Here is a 13,016-nt window from a genome sequence, read left to right on the forward strand (position 1 = left end):
CCTGCAATCCATACTAGTGTGCTGTTGTCCCTCTGAATAAGTCATACACACACAGGAAATAATGTACCACATGCCAGCCTCCACGCAGTAGTACTAGTGATGAGCTCCCCCTGCTGGTGGACAATAATTACTGTCATTTTCACATTCATCTTTAGAGACATGTCTGCTCTAAAAACCACTTGAGCACAATCAACATGTTGGCCAAAAACAATGACATCTGTTTTGCTTTCATTTAGATAGTGTCACCACAGTTAAACTGGGAAGAAGTAATCACATTACTGACTACTCCTTCAAAATATAACTTGATTACCTTATTACGGGGCGGCATGGTGTAGTGGGTAGAGCGGCCGTGCCAGAAACCTGAGGATTGCAGATTCGCTTCCCACCTATTGACATCCAAATCGCTGCCGTCGTGTCCTTGGGCAAGACACTTCACCCTTGCCCCCGGTGCCACTCACACCGATGAATGAATGATGAATGAATGATTGGAGGTGGTGGTCAGAGGGGCCGTAGGCGCAAATTAGCAGCCACGCTTCCGTCAGTCTACCCCAGGGCAGCTGTGGCTACAGATGTAGCTTACCACCACCTTGTGTGAATGAATGATGGGTTCCCACTTCTCTGTGAGCGCTTTGAGTATCTAACAATAGAAAAGCGCGATATAAATGTAATCCATCATTATTATTATTATTAATAATAATTGTAAAAAAATATTAATTTAGTGCGTTTCTAGACACTCAAATTGCATTAGTGTGAGAACTGGAAAGGCACCATTCATACAGTCCACGCTTTCAATGTGGTAAGCTACTTTTAAGTAAAATAATACTAATAAGTAGATGAAGCAATTCCTGAAAGAATTGTGTTTGAATGCTCCAATGCTGAAGTTGAACTGAAAGGTTGACAGAATGTAGTATGAATGTAAGAATAGTTTGAATGTTGGAACGATTTGATTTTGTAGAGTTTGAATTTTGGGAAAACCGGGATTTTTTTTAAGTTCTTAAACCAACATGCTTTTTTTGTCCTGACTCAGAGGAATGTTTTGACAGTGGAACGGTTGAAATGGGTTGAACAATGTGAAAGGAGTCATTGCACTAAAGAAGGTTGGAAATAAGGTTAGAAAAATATGAGAATTCCTGGAAATTTGTTGAATGTGGAAAACTGGTTGTTTGAATTTCCAGGCTGAATTTATTGTGTTGAAGGTGGAATGGTTTGAAACATGTGGGAATTGTGGAAAATTGAAAAATGGATAATTAATTTTGAATGGGGAAAATGTCCCTAAAAACGGGGAATTCCAGAAAATCCGGGAATTTCTTTCAATAAGTGTTGAAAGGGAGCACACAATTCCTGAACACACTGAATATTTTGAAGTTGGAACGGTTTGAATCAGATGAAAAATGTGGGAGTTGTGGAACTTTCATTTTATTCCTTTCAATGGGAATTTCATGGAATTTTTGGATTTTCAGGTAAAGCGGGACTTTTTTTGGAAATGCTAACAAATGTGAATGTTCTGAATGAGTTGAAATGGTTGGTGTTGGAATTATTCAAATCAGTTGAGAAATGTTGAAGTCGTAACATACTTAATTGAGAAATGGTTTTATGGAATTCCGTGAATTTTGGGAACACCAGGATTTTTTTCAATTCCAAAAACAAATTTGTTTTCTGTCCTGATGGAAAGGAATGATTTGACGGTGGAACTGTGGAAGTGGGTTAAAAAATGTTGTAATTTCAATTTCCAGAATTAGAGGAATATGTTGATGTGGAATTGTTTGAATCGGTGGAAAAATGTGGAAATGGTGGCATTTTGAAAAATGGCTCATTCATTTTGAATGGGGAAAAATGTCACGGAAAACGTGTAATTCTGGGAATTTTTGGAATTGGTCAAGGGAAAGCCCGTGATTACCAAATAGGCTGAACAGTTTGAGGTTGGCAAGGAGTGAATCGGATGAAACATGTTGAGGTTGTGGAACTTTGAAAAATGTACCATTATTTTCAATGAGAATTTCAGGAAAATTTGGGAATTTTGGGAAAAGCGGAATTCTTTTACAAACCCCGTTTCCATATGAGTTGGGAAATTGTGTGGGATGTAAATATAAACGGAATACATTTTCAACCCATAATCAGTTGAATATGCGACAAAGACAACATATTTGATGTTCAAACTGATAAACTTTTTTTTGCAAATAATCGTTAACTTTAGAATTTGATGCCAGCAACACGTGACCAAGGAGTTGGGAAAGGTGGCAATAAATACTTACAAAGTTGAGGAATGCTCATCAAACACTTATCTGGAACATCCCACAGGTGTGCAGGCTAATTTGGAACAGGTGGGTGCCATGATTGGGTATAAAAGCAGCTTTTGTGAAATGCTAAGTAATTCACAAACAAGGATGGGGTGAGGGTCACCAATTTGTAAGCAAAATGTCGAACAGTTTCAGGACAACATTTCTCAACGAGCTATTGCAAGGAATTCAGGGATTTTACCATCTACGGTGCATAAAATCATCAAAAGCAGCTGAATGGTCCATACAGGTTTTGGGGCAACATATGTTGTCATCCAAGCAACGTTATCATGGACGCCCCTGCTTATTTCAGCAAGACAATGCCAAGCCACGTGTTACAACAGCGTGGCTTCGTAGTAAAAGAGTGCGGGTACTTTCCTGGCCCGCCTGCAGTCCAGACCTGTCTCCCATGGAAAATGTGTGACACATTATGAAGCGTAAAATACGACAGCGGAGACCCCGGACTGTTGAATGACTGAAGGTCTACATAAAACAAGAATGGGAAAGAATTCCACTTTCAAAGTTTCAACAATTAGTTTCCTCAGTTCCCAAACGTTTATTGAGTGTTGTTAAAAGAAAATGTGATGAAACACAGTGGTGAACATGCCCTTTCCCAATTACTTTGGCATGTGTTGCAGCCATGAAATTCTAAGTTAATTATTATTTGCAAAAAAAAAATAAGTTTCTCACTGTGAACATGAAATATCTTGTCTTTGCAGTCTATTCAATTGAATTTAAGTTGAAAATAATTAGCAAATCATTGTATTCTCTTTACACTATATTATTCTATTTCATTATATTGTTCATCTGGATAATAAAAACTATTTATTACCGATGTGGGAGAAAACATTTGTATCTGGATCTATAAATATAAAGTTTATGATTTTGAACATCAAACATCTTGTCTTTGTAGTGCATTCAACTGAATATGGGTTGAAAAGGATTTGCAAGTCATTGTATTCTGTTTATATTTACATCTAACACAATTTCCCAACGGCGTCACGGTGGCAGAGGGGTTAGTGCGTCTGCCTCACAGTACGAAGGTCCTGCAGTCCTGGGTTCAATCCCAGGCTCGAGATATTTCTGTGTGGAGTATGCATGTTCTCCCCGTGAATGCGTGGGTTCCCTCCGGGTACTCCGGCTTCCTCCCACCTCCAAAGACATGCACCTGGGGATAGGTTGATTGGCAACACTAAATGGTCCCTAGTGTGTGAATGTGAGTGTGAATGTTGTCTGTCTGTCTGTGTCGGCCCTGCGATGAGGTGGCGACTTGTCCAGGGTATAACCTGCTTTCCGCCCGATTGTAGCTGAGATAGGCGCTAGCGCCCCCCGCGACCCCAAAAAGGGAATAAGCGGTAGAAAATGGATGGATGTACAATTTCCCAACTCATATGGAATTGGGGTTTGTAACACAGTGGTGAACATGCCCTTTCCCAACTACTTTAGCACGTGTTGCAGCCATGAAATTCTAAGTGAATTATTATTTAAAAAAAAAAAAAGTTTATGAGTTTGAACATCAAATATCTTGTCTTTGAAGTGCATTTAACTGAATATGGGTTGAAAAGGATTTGCAAGTCATTGTATTCCGTTTATATTCACATCTAACACAATTTAACAACTCATATGGAAACGGGGTTTGTAGAAAATGCTAAAATTTGTGAATGTTCTGAAGGAGTGAATGGTTGGTGTTGGAATTTTTCAAATCAGTCGAGAAATGTTGAAGTAGTAACATTTTTTGTTGAGAAATAGTATTATGGAATTCCCGGATTTTTGGGAAAACCAAGAATTTTTCCAGAGAAAAAAACAACTTTGTGTTTTGTCATCATTAAGAGGAATGATTTGCTGGTGGAACGGTTGAAGTGGGTTGAAAAATGTGGTCGACACAAAAAAGGGTGAAAAAAGGGTTTGAAAAAAAGGGAATTTTGGGCATTCTTCGAAAAAATTTTAACTTGGAAAAATGATAGTTTGAATGTCAAGGTTTAGTGAAACATGTAGAAGATGGAATGATTTGAGTCACTTGAAAAAAGCGGAAATGGTGGAAGTTTGAAAAACAGCCAATTCATGTTGTACGGGAAAAATGACTAAGCACGTATTTATTCTTGTTTCAAGCTACTTTAGCGGCTAGCTTAACTATTAGCTTGTCCGTCCTTTGTGTGTAACATGTTTAGACATGTTCTACAGTCCTTCAGTGATAATAATACCTGTAGGAAATGTAATGTATTTGCTGCAATGGAGGATGGTTGAAGGTGTGATGGAAGAAGACACAGTTCCACTGCTCATCGTGATTATATTATATATTCCAAATGTATTTTTCCTGTTATTAATCAAATATAAAGTTAGTAAAGATGTGAAAGTAAGAAGTCAACAAACCTGTTCTGTGTGACACAACTTGATGTTTCTTGAAAACAGCGTCCAGTAGTTGATTGTAATCCTCTTTTGTTCTAGAAAGTTCCGCCTGGTATTCTGCTATCGTTCTTTCTAACACTACAAATATTTCTTCAACAGCAGCAGTTAGTCGCTGATCCACCAACGCTCTCAACATTTGTAATGTAGACATTTTCACACAATCACAACACTTTACTCTCACACTTGATCTCTACTTAGCGATGTGTTGATAACTTCTGTGTCTTCTGTTAGCAGCTAACAAGCTAAGCTAACTAGCGAGCTAAGCTAACTAACAAGCAAAGATAGCAGGAGAAGCGGCACAGTGCTTCTAGCGCATCGAGACCACTTTATCCTTAAATCAAGAATCAAATATGTATTTTATACGACGAAAATATTTCAAACTGGATAACAAATAGTAAGACTGACTTATTAGCGTATGGCTCACGTCTTTCTCCTTCGAATTGCTCTTGTCGGTCGCCTTCTAGTGTTGTGTCGTTCACGAACGATTCGTTCAAACGAACGAATCTTTTGAGTGAACGTACTGAACCGAATCACTTCATGAACTGATTCGTTCTTTTCTCAGTTCAGTTGAGCTTCGCCGCAACCGTGCCGGTATGAGTGGAACTTCCGCATTCTGTGACTTGCTGAACCCTCGACGTCGGCGAACGACGCAGCCAGCTACTCGTCATGTGGGCGGGGGAGGGACTGAGCGAACGATTCGTTCACCGCGGATTAACGACATGAATCACTCAGTGAACGACAACTCTCTCGCTCTCTGCTCTGCTTGCCCAAATGCCGCGAGTGATTGTCCTCCCGTCGCGGGAATATGTTTCATGCCATTGACCTCCCTTCTCCATTCATTCTCCAAGATATGTTTCATGCCATTGACCTCCCTTCTCCATTCATTCTCCAAGATATGTTTCATGCCATTGACCTCCCTTCTCCATTCATTCTCCAAGATATGTTTCATGCCATTGGCATCCCTTCTCCATTCATTCTCCAAGATATGTTTCATGCCATTGGCATCCCTTCTCCATTCATTCTCCAAGATATGTTTCATGCCATTGACATCCCTTCTCCATTCATTCTCCAAGATATGTTTCATGCCATTGGCATCCCTTCTCCATTCATTCTCCAAGATATGTTTCATGCCATTGGCATCCCTTCTCCATTCATTCTCCAAGATATGTTTCATGCCATTGGCATCCCTTCTCCATTCATTCTCCAAGATATGTTTCATGCCATTGGCATCCCTTCTCCATTCATTCTCCAAGATATGTTTCATGCCATTGACATCCCTTCTCCATTCATTCTCCAAGATATGTTTCATGCCATTGGCATCCCTTCTCCATTCATTCTCCAAGATATGTTTCATGCCATTGGCATCCCTTCTCCATTCATTCTCCAAGATATGTTTCATGCCATTGGCATCCCTTCTCCATTCATTCTCCAAGATATGTTTCATGCCATTGACATCCCTTCTCCATTCATTCTCCAAGATATGTTTCATGCCATTGGCATCCCTTCTCCATTCATTCTCCAAGATATGTTTCATGCCATTGACATCCCTTCTCCATTCATTCTCCAAGATATGTTTCATGCCATTGACATCCCTTCTCCATTCATTCTCCAAGATATGTTTCATGCCATTGGCATCCCTTCTCCATTCATTCTCCAAGCTAACGGCTGATGTTGACTCAAGCCACGTGAAAATAAACACACACACACGCGCCCCATTTCCATTATCTCAACACATAACATTTTTATTGCATATTTAAGTTGATATCCATCCATCCATCCATTTCTACCGCTTATTCCCTTTTGGGGTCGCGGGGGGCGCTGGCGCCTATCTCAGCTACAATCGGGCGGAAGGCAATATTTCCATTTTTATATTTTTCAATGTAAGCTACAGAATTTTTTGTTTTTATGTTGGCATTTCGGGCACTTGGTTTAATATTTGTTTTGTTTTATTTAAGGTGGCCTTTTATTTTATTTTTGTTTGCACATTTAAGCTGATATTTTCTTTGTTATATTTTTAAAACGTAGGCTACAGAACATTTAGTTTTCATGTTGGCATTTCTGCCTCTTAATTTATTTGTTTTATTTTGAAGGTATTTTTTTTTTTGTTTGCATATTCAAGTTTACATTTTCTTTGTTATATTTTTAAACTTAGGCTACAGAACATTTAGTTGTTATGTTGGCATTTGTTAAGGGTTTCTTAATTTAATATTTGCTTTTGCAGAGAGCGATTCACGTTTGTCGCCCTCTGGCCCACAGAACCGTAGCTGAGTGATTCAGGCTCGCTTCACGGACCTACAAGAACTGACTGGTTGTCGCTGAGGACATGACTCACGTTCACGCTGCACTCACTCACTTATTCAGAATCAGGATTCGCGGACCTACTGACACAGAGAACTGACTGTGTCGCGGAGGATGACGTCACATTGAGGCTCTCGTTCAGTCACTGTGCGTGTCGTTCATTGTGTGCCGAGGGCTTGTGTCGTTCATTGGGTGCCGAGGGCTTGTGTCCTTCATTGGGCGCCGAGGGCTTGTGTCCTTCATTGGGCGCCGAGGGCTTGTGTCGGTCATTGGGCGCCGAGGGCTTGTGTCCTTCATTGGGCGCCGAGGGCTTGTGTCGTTCATTGGGCGCCGAGGGCTTGTGTCGTTCATTGGGCGCCGAGGGCTTGTGTCGTTCATTGGGCGCCGAGGGCTTGTGTCGTTCATTGGGCGCCGAGGGCTTGTGTCGTTCATTGGGCGCCGAGGGCTTGTGTCGTTCATTGGGCGCCGAGGGCTTGTGTCCTTCATTGGGCGCCGAGGGCTTGTGTCCTTCATTGGGCGCCGAGGGCTTGTGTCCTTCATTGGGCGCCGAGGGCTTGTGTCCTTCATTGGGCGCCGAGGGCTTGTGTCGGTCATTGGGCGCCGAGGGCTTGTGTCGTTCATTGGGCGCCGAGGGCTTGTGTCGTTCATTGGGCGCCGAGGGCTTGTGTCGTTCATTGGGCGCCGAGGGCTTGTGTCGTTCATTGGGCGCCGAGGGCTTGTGTCGTTCATTGGGCGCCGAGGGCTTGTGTCGTTCATTGGGCGCCGAGGGCTTGTGTCGTTCATTGGGCGCCGAGGGCTTGTGTCGTTCATTGGGCGCCGAGGGCTTGTGTCCTTCATTGGGCGCCGAGGGCTTGTGTCCTTCATTGGGCGCCGAGGGCTTGTGTCCTTCATTGGGCGCCGAGGGCTTGTGTCCTTCATTGGGCGCCGAGGGCTTGTGTCCTTCATTGGGCGCCGAGGGCTTGTGTCGGTCATTGGGCGCCGAGGGCTTGTGTCGTTCATTGGGCGCCGAGGGCTTGTGTCGTTCATTGGGCGCCGAGGGCTTGTGTCGTTCATTGGGCGCCGAGGGCTTGTGTCGTTCATTGGGCGCCGAGGGCTTGTGTCGTTCATTGGGCGCCGAGGGCTTGTGTCGTTCATTGGGCGCCGAGGGCTTGTGTCGTTCATTGGGCGCCGAGGGCTTGTGTCGTTCATTGGGCGCCGAGGGCTTGTGTCGTTCATTGGGCGCCGAGGGCTTGTGTCGTTCATTGGGCGCCGAGGGCTTGTGTCGTTCATTGGGCGCCGAGGGCTTGTGTCGTTCATTGGGCGCCGAGGGCTTGTGTCGTTCATTGGGCGCCGAGGGCTTGTGTCGTTCATTGGGCGCCGAGGGCTTGTGTCGTTCATTGGGCGCCGAGGGCTTGTGTCGTTCATTGGGCGCCGAGGGCTTGTGTCGTTCATTGGGCGCCGAGGGCTTGTGTCGTTCATTGGGCGCCGAGGGCTTGTGTCGTTCATTGGGCGCCGAGGGCTTGTGTCGTTCATTGGGCGCCGAGGGCTTGTGTCGTTCATTGGGCGCCGAGGGCTTGTGTCGTTCATTGGGCGCCGAGGGCTTGTGTCGTTCATTGGGCGCCGAGGGCTTGTGTCGTTCTTTGGGCGCCGAGGGCTTGTGTCGTTCTTTGGGCGCCGAGGGCTTGTGTCGTTCTTTGGGCGCCGAGGGCTTGTGTCGTTCATTGGGCGCCGAGGGCTTTTGTCGTTCATTGGGTGTTGAGGGCTTGTGTCGTTCGCCAACTGACACACACCGAGATCTGCCGCTGGGGAAGCTGTTACTGACTGACTCCTGATTCGCCGACCTGCACACAGAACTGCTGCTGCAGAAGTGATTCAGTGATCGAATTTTTTGAACGAATCAATCTCAGGAAATGATTCTAGTTATTCAGTATAGTCAAAATAACTGCTGATCCCATCACTCCTTTTTCTTATGTTTTTATGGCGGTTGGCAAGCAACCTTCTGGTGTGCATTAGCGCCACCTACTGTAATGGAGTGTGGACCGAGATGGATCCCTACTTTATTTTCTTTTATTTAACCCAGTGTTTTTTTAAATATGTTTATATTGCTTTATATCCTATGTGTTCTGAATTAAATCCTAATATATCTCCCACTGCCAACCTAATATTTTCTTTCGCCAGCCTACTTTCCAGTATTGATCACTTCCTCTATTGTATTTCTTACATTGTATTAAAACATGGTCATTATTTTTTATCTGATGGCAAGAATCACACAGCCCTGTATTATGTTTCCAATCAATTTTAGTAAACTATTTAGATATGTATGTCCTAATCTCATTCTAGTAATAATGTCTTCTTCTTTCCTATTTCTATTCCTCCTCTCATGACACCTACTTTCCTCTGGACTTTGTAAAACTCTCTACCTTTTGTTTCCTTATTCCAATTATCCTGCCACTTTTTATTGTGTTCTATCTTAATGATGCTCTTCACTTCTTCTTTACTGTGCTTCATCTCCATGTTTACTTCTGTTTTAGTGCTTGTTTTTTTTGCGTATCCATCAGCTAACTCATTTCCCTCAACTCCTACATGAGCAGGAACCCAGAGAAATGTTACCACACCTCCCGCTTTATTTATTCTGTAGATTACCTGAACTATTTCATAATCTATATCTAGTCTTGTTTCTGATCTTATGTTTTTTATGCTCATCAAAGCACTGCTGGAGTCCGAGCACACGACTACTTTCCTAGCTTTGTTTTCCTCTATCCAGTTAACTGCCATATAAATTGCTACCAATTCCCCCGTAAAAACAGTTTATCACTGATTCTTTTATTCAACACTATATTTCTCTGTGGGATAACTGCAGCAGCTCCTACTTTACTATTTATAGTTTTTGATGCATCTGTGAATATCATGATGTTATCAAAAAACATTCCCTCAATCCATTGTTCTATCTGGTAACTATTTAAATGTCTATTCTTCAGGAACTGCAAGTCTACCTTTGGGTTGTCATACATCCACGGTGGTATTGCGGGAATTGGTACTGTAGGGCTAACTTTAATATGGTCAATTTGTGTTTTGTTACATATATCTCCTATTATCCACCCAAAACTATTCATTTTTTTCTTCCCTTTTTCTTGGCAGTTTATTAGCACTTGACGGGTTGGATGTCCTTGCTTGGATCCTTTTAAGTTTGCCCAATAAACCGCTGAGAGTTGATCTCTCCTCATATCCAAAGATTTTTCATTCATTTCTACTTGTAATGCTGCCACTGGAGTAGATTTAGTAGTTCCACAACATAATCTTAACGCCTGCGACTGGATCCGGTCTATTTTCCCAAGTAGTGTTTTTGAAGCAGATTGATAAATAATGCATCCGTAGTCAATAACAGACCGAATTAAAGTGATATATATTGTTTTCAATGTCAACCTATCAGCCCCCCAATCTTTACCCCTCAAAGCCCTCATTATATTTAACACCTTTTTACTTTTCTCCACTATCTTGCTGATGTGGGTTGACCAGTTCATATTTTTATCAAACCACATTCCTAAATATTTAAATACTTGTACCTCTTCTATGTTTTCTTCATAGAGTTTTATTTGGAGCTTGTTTTGTACTTTCCTCTTCGTAAAATGTATGACTTTTGTCTTTCCAACAGAGAATCTTAAACCCCAAGCCGTCCCCCAGTCTTGAACATTATTTACCGCTTTTTGAATCTTCTTTTCTATATGATGTGTATTTCTACCTCTCTTCCACATCACTCCATCATCACAAACAATGCCACCTCCACTAACCCTTCCACTTCACTAAAAACTTCATTTATCATGATGGAAAATAGTACTGGACTTATTATACTCCCTTGTGGGGTCCCATTTTCCACTTCGTATTCTCTGCTATATTCATTCTCTATTTTTACTAATAATGTTCTACTTGTTAAAAAGTCTTTTATCCATCTGTACATTCTTCCTCTAATCCCAATCTTATTTAGTTTCATCAGCACCCCCTGTTTCCACAACATATCATACGCTTTCTCTATGTCTTTCCCTGGCTTGCATATTGGAATTATTACAGCTGTTTTCCACTCAGCTGCTAATTTTCCTTCTTCATATATCCTATTATATAATTTCAAGACCACTTCTTTGCCGATGCTGCCTACATTTTTGATCATTTGATAACTCACCAGGTCTTTCCCTGGCGTTGTATTTTTAACTTTTTTTAAAATTGGAACCATTTCATCCAAAGAAAATGTCATATCCATAGTGTTGGTAAAACTATTATCGTTGTCTTCCTTCATTTCCTCAATATTTAAACTAATTGTTTCTTCTCTCTTTTGTTTTTCTACATTTCTCAAATGATCATTACTGTGCACTTTAACAAAGGTTTTTGCTAAAAGTTCTGCTTTTTCTTTATTTCCTCCCACACTCCGCGTTCCATCTTTCATCACATGATTTTTATGTTCTTTTCTGAGCCCTGACATTCTCTTGATCATTCCCCACACTTGGCTTAAAGGAGTAGTTCTATTTAGTGTTTCACAAAAAGTTCTCCAATGGTGTTTTCTTGTTTTTTTAATAACATACCTTACTCTAGCTTGATGCTTTTTATATTGGATCATGTCTTGGAAATGATGTGTTCTTCTCAGTATTCTAAATGCTCTATTCCGTTCTTGTATTGCATCTGTGCACTCTTGTGTCCACCACGGCACTATCTTCCTTCTTCTCCCTATACTATTCCTTGGTATGCTCTGTTCGGCTGCTTCTATTATGCACCCCGTAATATCTGTATTTAATTGTTCAATATCTTGATTTATATCTACTTCCTTTAAAGTTATGTCGGTAATTTCCCTAAATTTCCCCCAGTCACCATGATTATACTTCCATCTTCCTTCTATCCTAGTGCTTTCTGTCCTATAATTTATGTTTATGTGAATGAAGATTGGATAGTGATCACTTCCCATTGTGCTGTATTTATTTACTTCCCACTCCACCTTTCCTGCTAACCCTTGTGACACTAGTGTTAAAGCTATTGCTGTTTCTTTACCCGTGACGACATCTAACCTTGTTCCCCACCCATCATTCACACACACCAGTTCTTTTTCCTCCAAAAGTGCTTCCAATGTTTCCCCATTCCAGTCATCCCTTTCACCCCACATTGTGCTATGTGCATTAAAGTCACCACACCAAATAATATTGCCACTCCAGTGCTCCATTATTGTTTCTAGTTGGTGAATTTCTAATTCCTTGCATGGATTATAGAAGTTTAGTACTTTGTATCTTTCTTTATTATTCCATACTTCTACTCCTACTATCTCTAGTTCTTGTTTTACTTTTAATATTGAATAATGCATATCTTCCTTAATAAATATGGCACATCCTCCTCCTTGCCCATCATTCCTATCTTTACGTATTGTTATATCCTTTTATTATAAAGTTTAATTTTGGCTTCAGCCATGTTTCTTGAATACATATTACATGTGGTTTATTTTTCATATTATTAGTATATCCCTTTAATTCATTTCCGTTTGCTATCAAACTTCTGGCATTCCACTGAACAATTAACATGGCGTTGGATTGTGGTCACATGACTCGGTCTCGTCTACTCTCTGTAGCTCACCTTGCACCTGTTCCCAGGATAGTTCTTTTAAATTTAAAAACTTTGCTGCTGCTTTGACAATTATTTTGATCTTCTCAGTCTTGTTTCTAGCCTGTTCTGTACAATTTATTACGTAAGCCAGGAATACAACTAGTTTGTCCATGGAAATTCCTGTATTTGCTGCCTCTTGTTTTTTATTTCTTGAACTATTTTCACTTCTGTCCTGTTCTGCACTTTCTTGATTTCTTATTTTAACTGCCTCTGCGTATGTAATATTTCTTTCAACTCTGATTTGCTGTACTTCTGTTTCCTGTTTCCTTATGATGCAGCCCCCATACGCTGCTGTGTGATTCCCGCCACAATTACAACACTTGACCTGTTCATGACTTCCACATTGTCCATATTCATGCTCCCCTCCACACCGTCCACATCTCATCTTGGCATGACACACACTACTATGTGCCCATAGCGTTG

General features: G+C 41.4%; 2 protein-coding genes across 3 annotated transcripts in view; one reads left to right on the forward strand and one right to left on the reverse strand.

Annotated features, from left to right (window-relative positions):
- The window catches only part of LOC133546948 (zinc finger protein 567-like), a 334,269-nt gene that overhangs the window by 221,844 nt on the left and 99,409 nt on the right, over positions 1-13,016 (forward strand). The gene's annotated exons all lie outside the window — the stretch shown is intronic.
- The window catches only part of LOC133546947 (gastrula zinc finger protein XlCGF57.1-like), a 91,853-nt gene that overhangs the window by 18,557 nt on the left and 60,280 nt on the right, over positions 1-13,016 (reverse strand). The window lies entirely within an intron of this gene.

The sequence above is a fragment of the Nerophis ophidion genome, unplaced genomic scaffold (genome assembly GCF_033978795.1).
Source record: "Nerophis ophidion isolate RoL-2023_Sa unplaced genomic scaffold, RoL_Noph_v1.0 HiC_scaffold_52, whole genome shotgun sequence".
In the NCBI taxonomy this organism is placed as follows: Eukaryota; Metazoa; Chordata; class Actinopteri; order Syngnathiformes; family Syngnathidae; genus Nerophis; species Nerophis ophidion.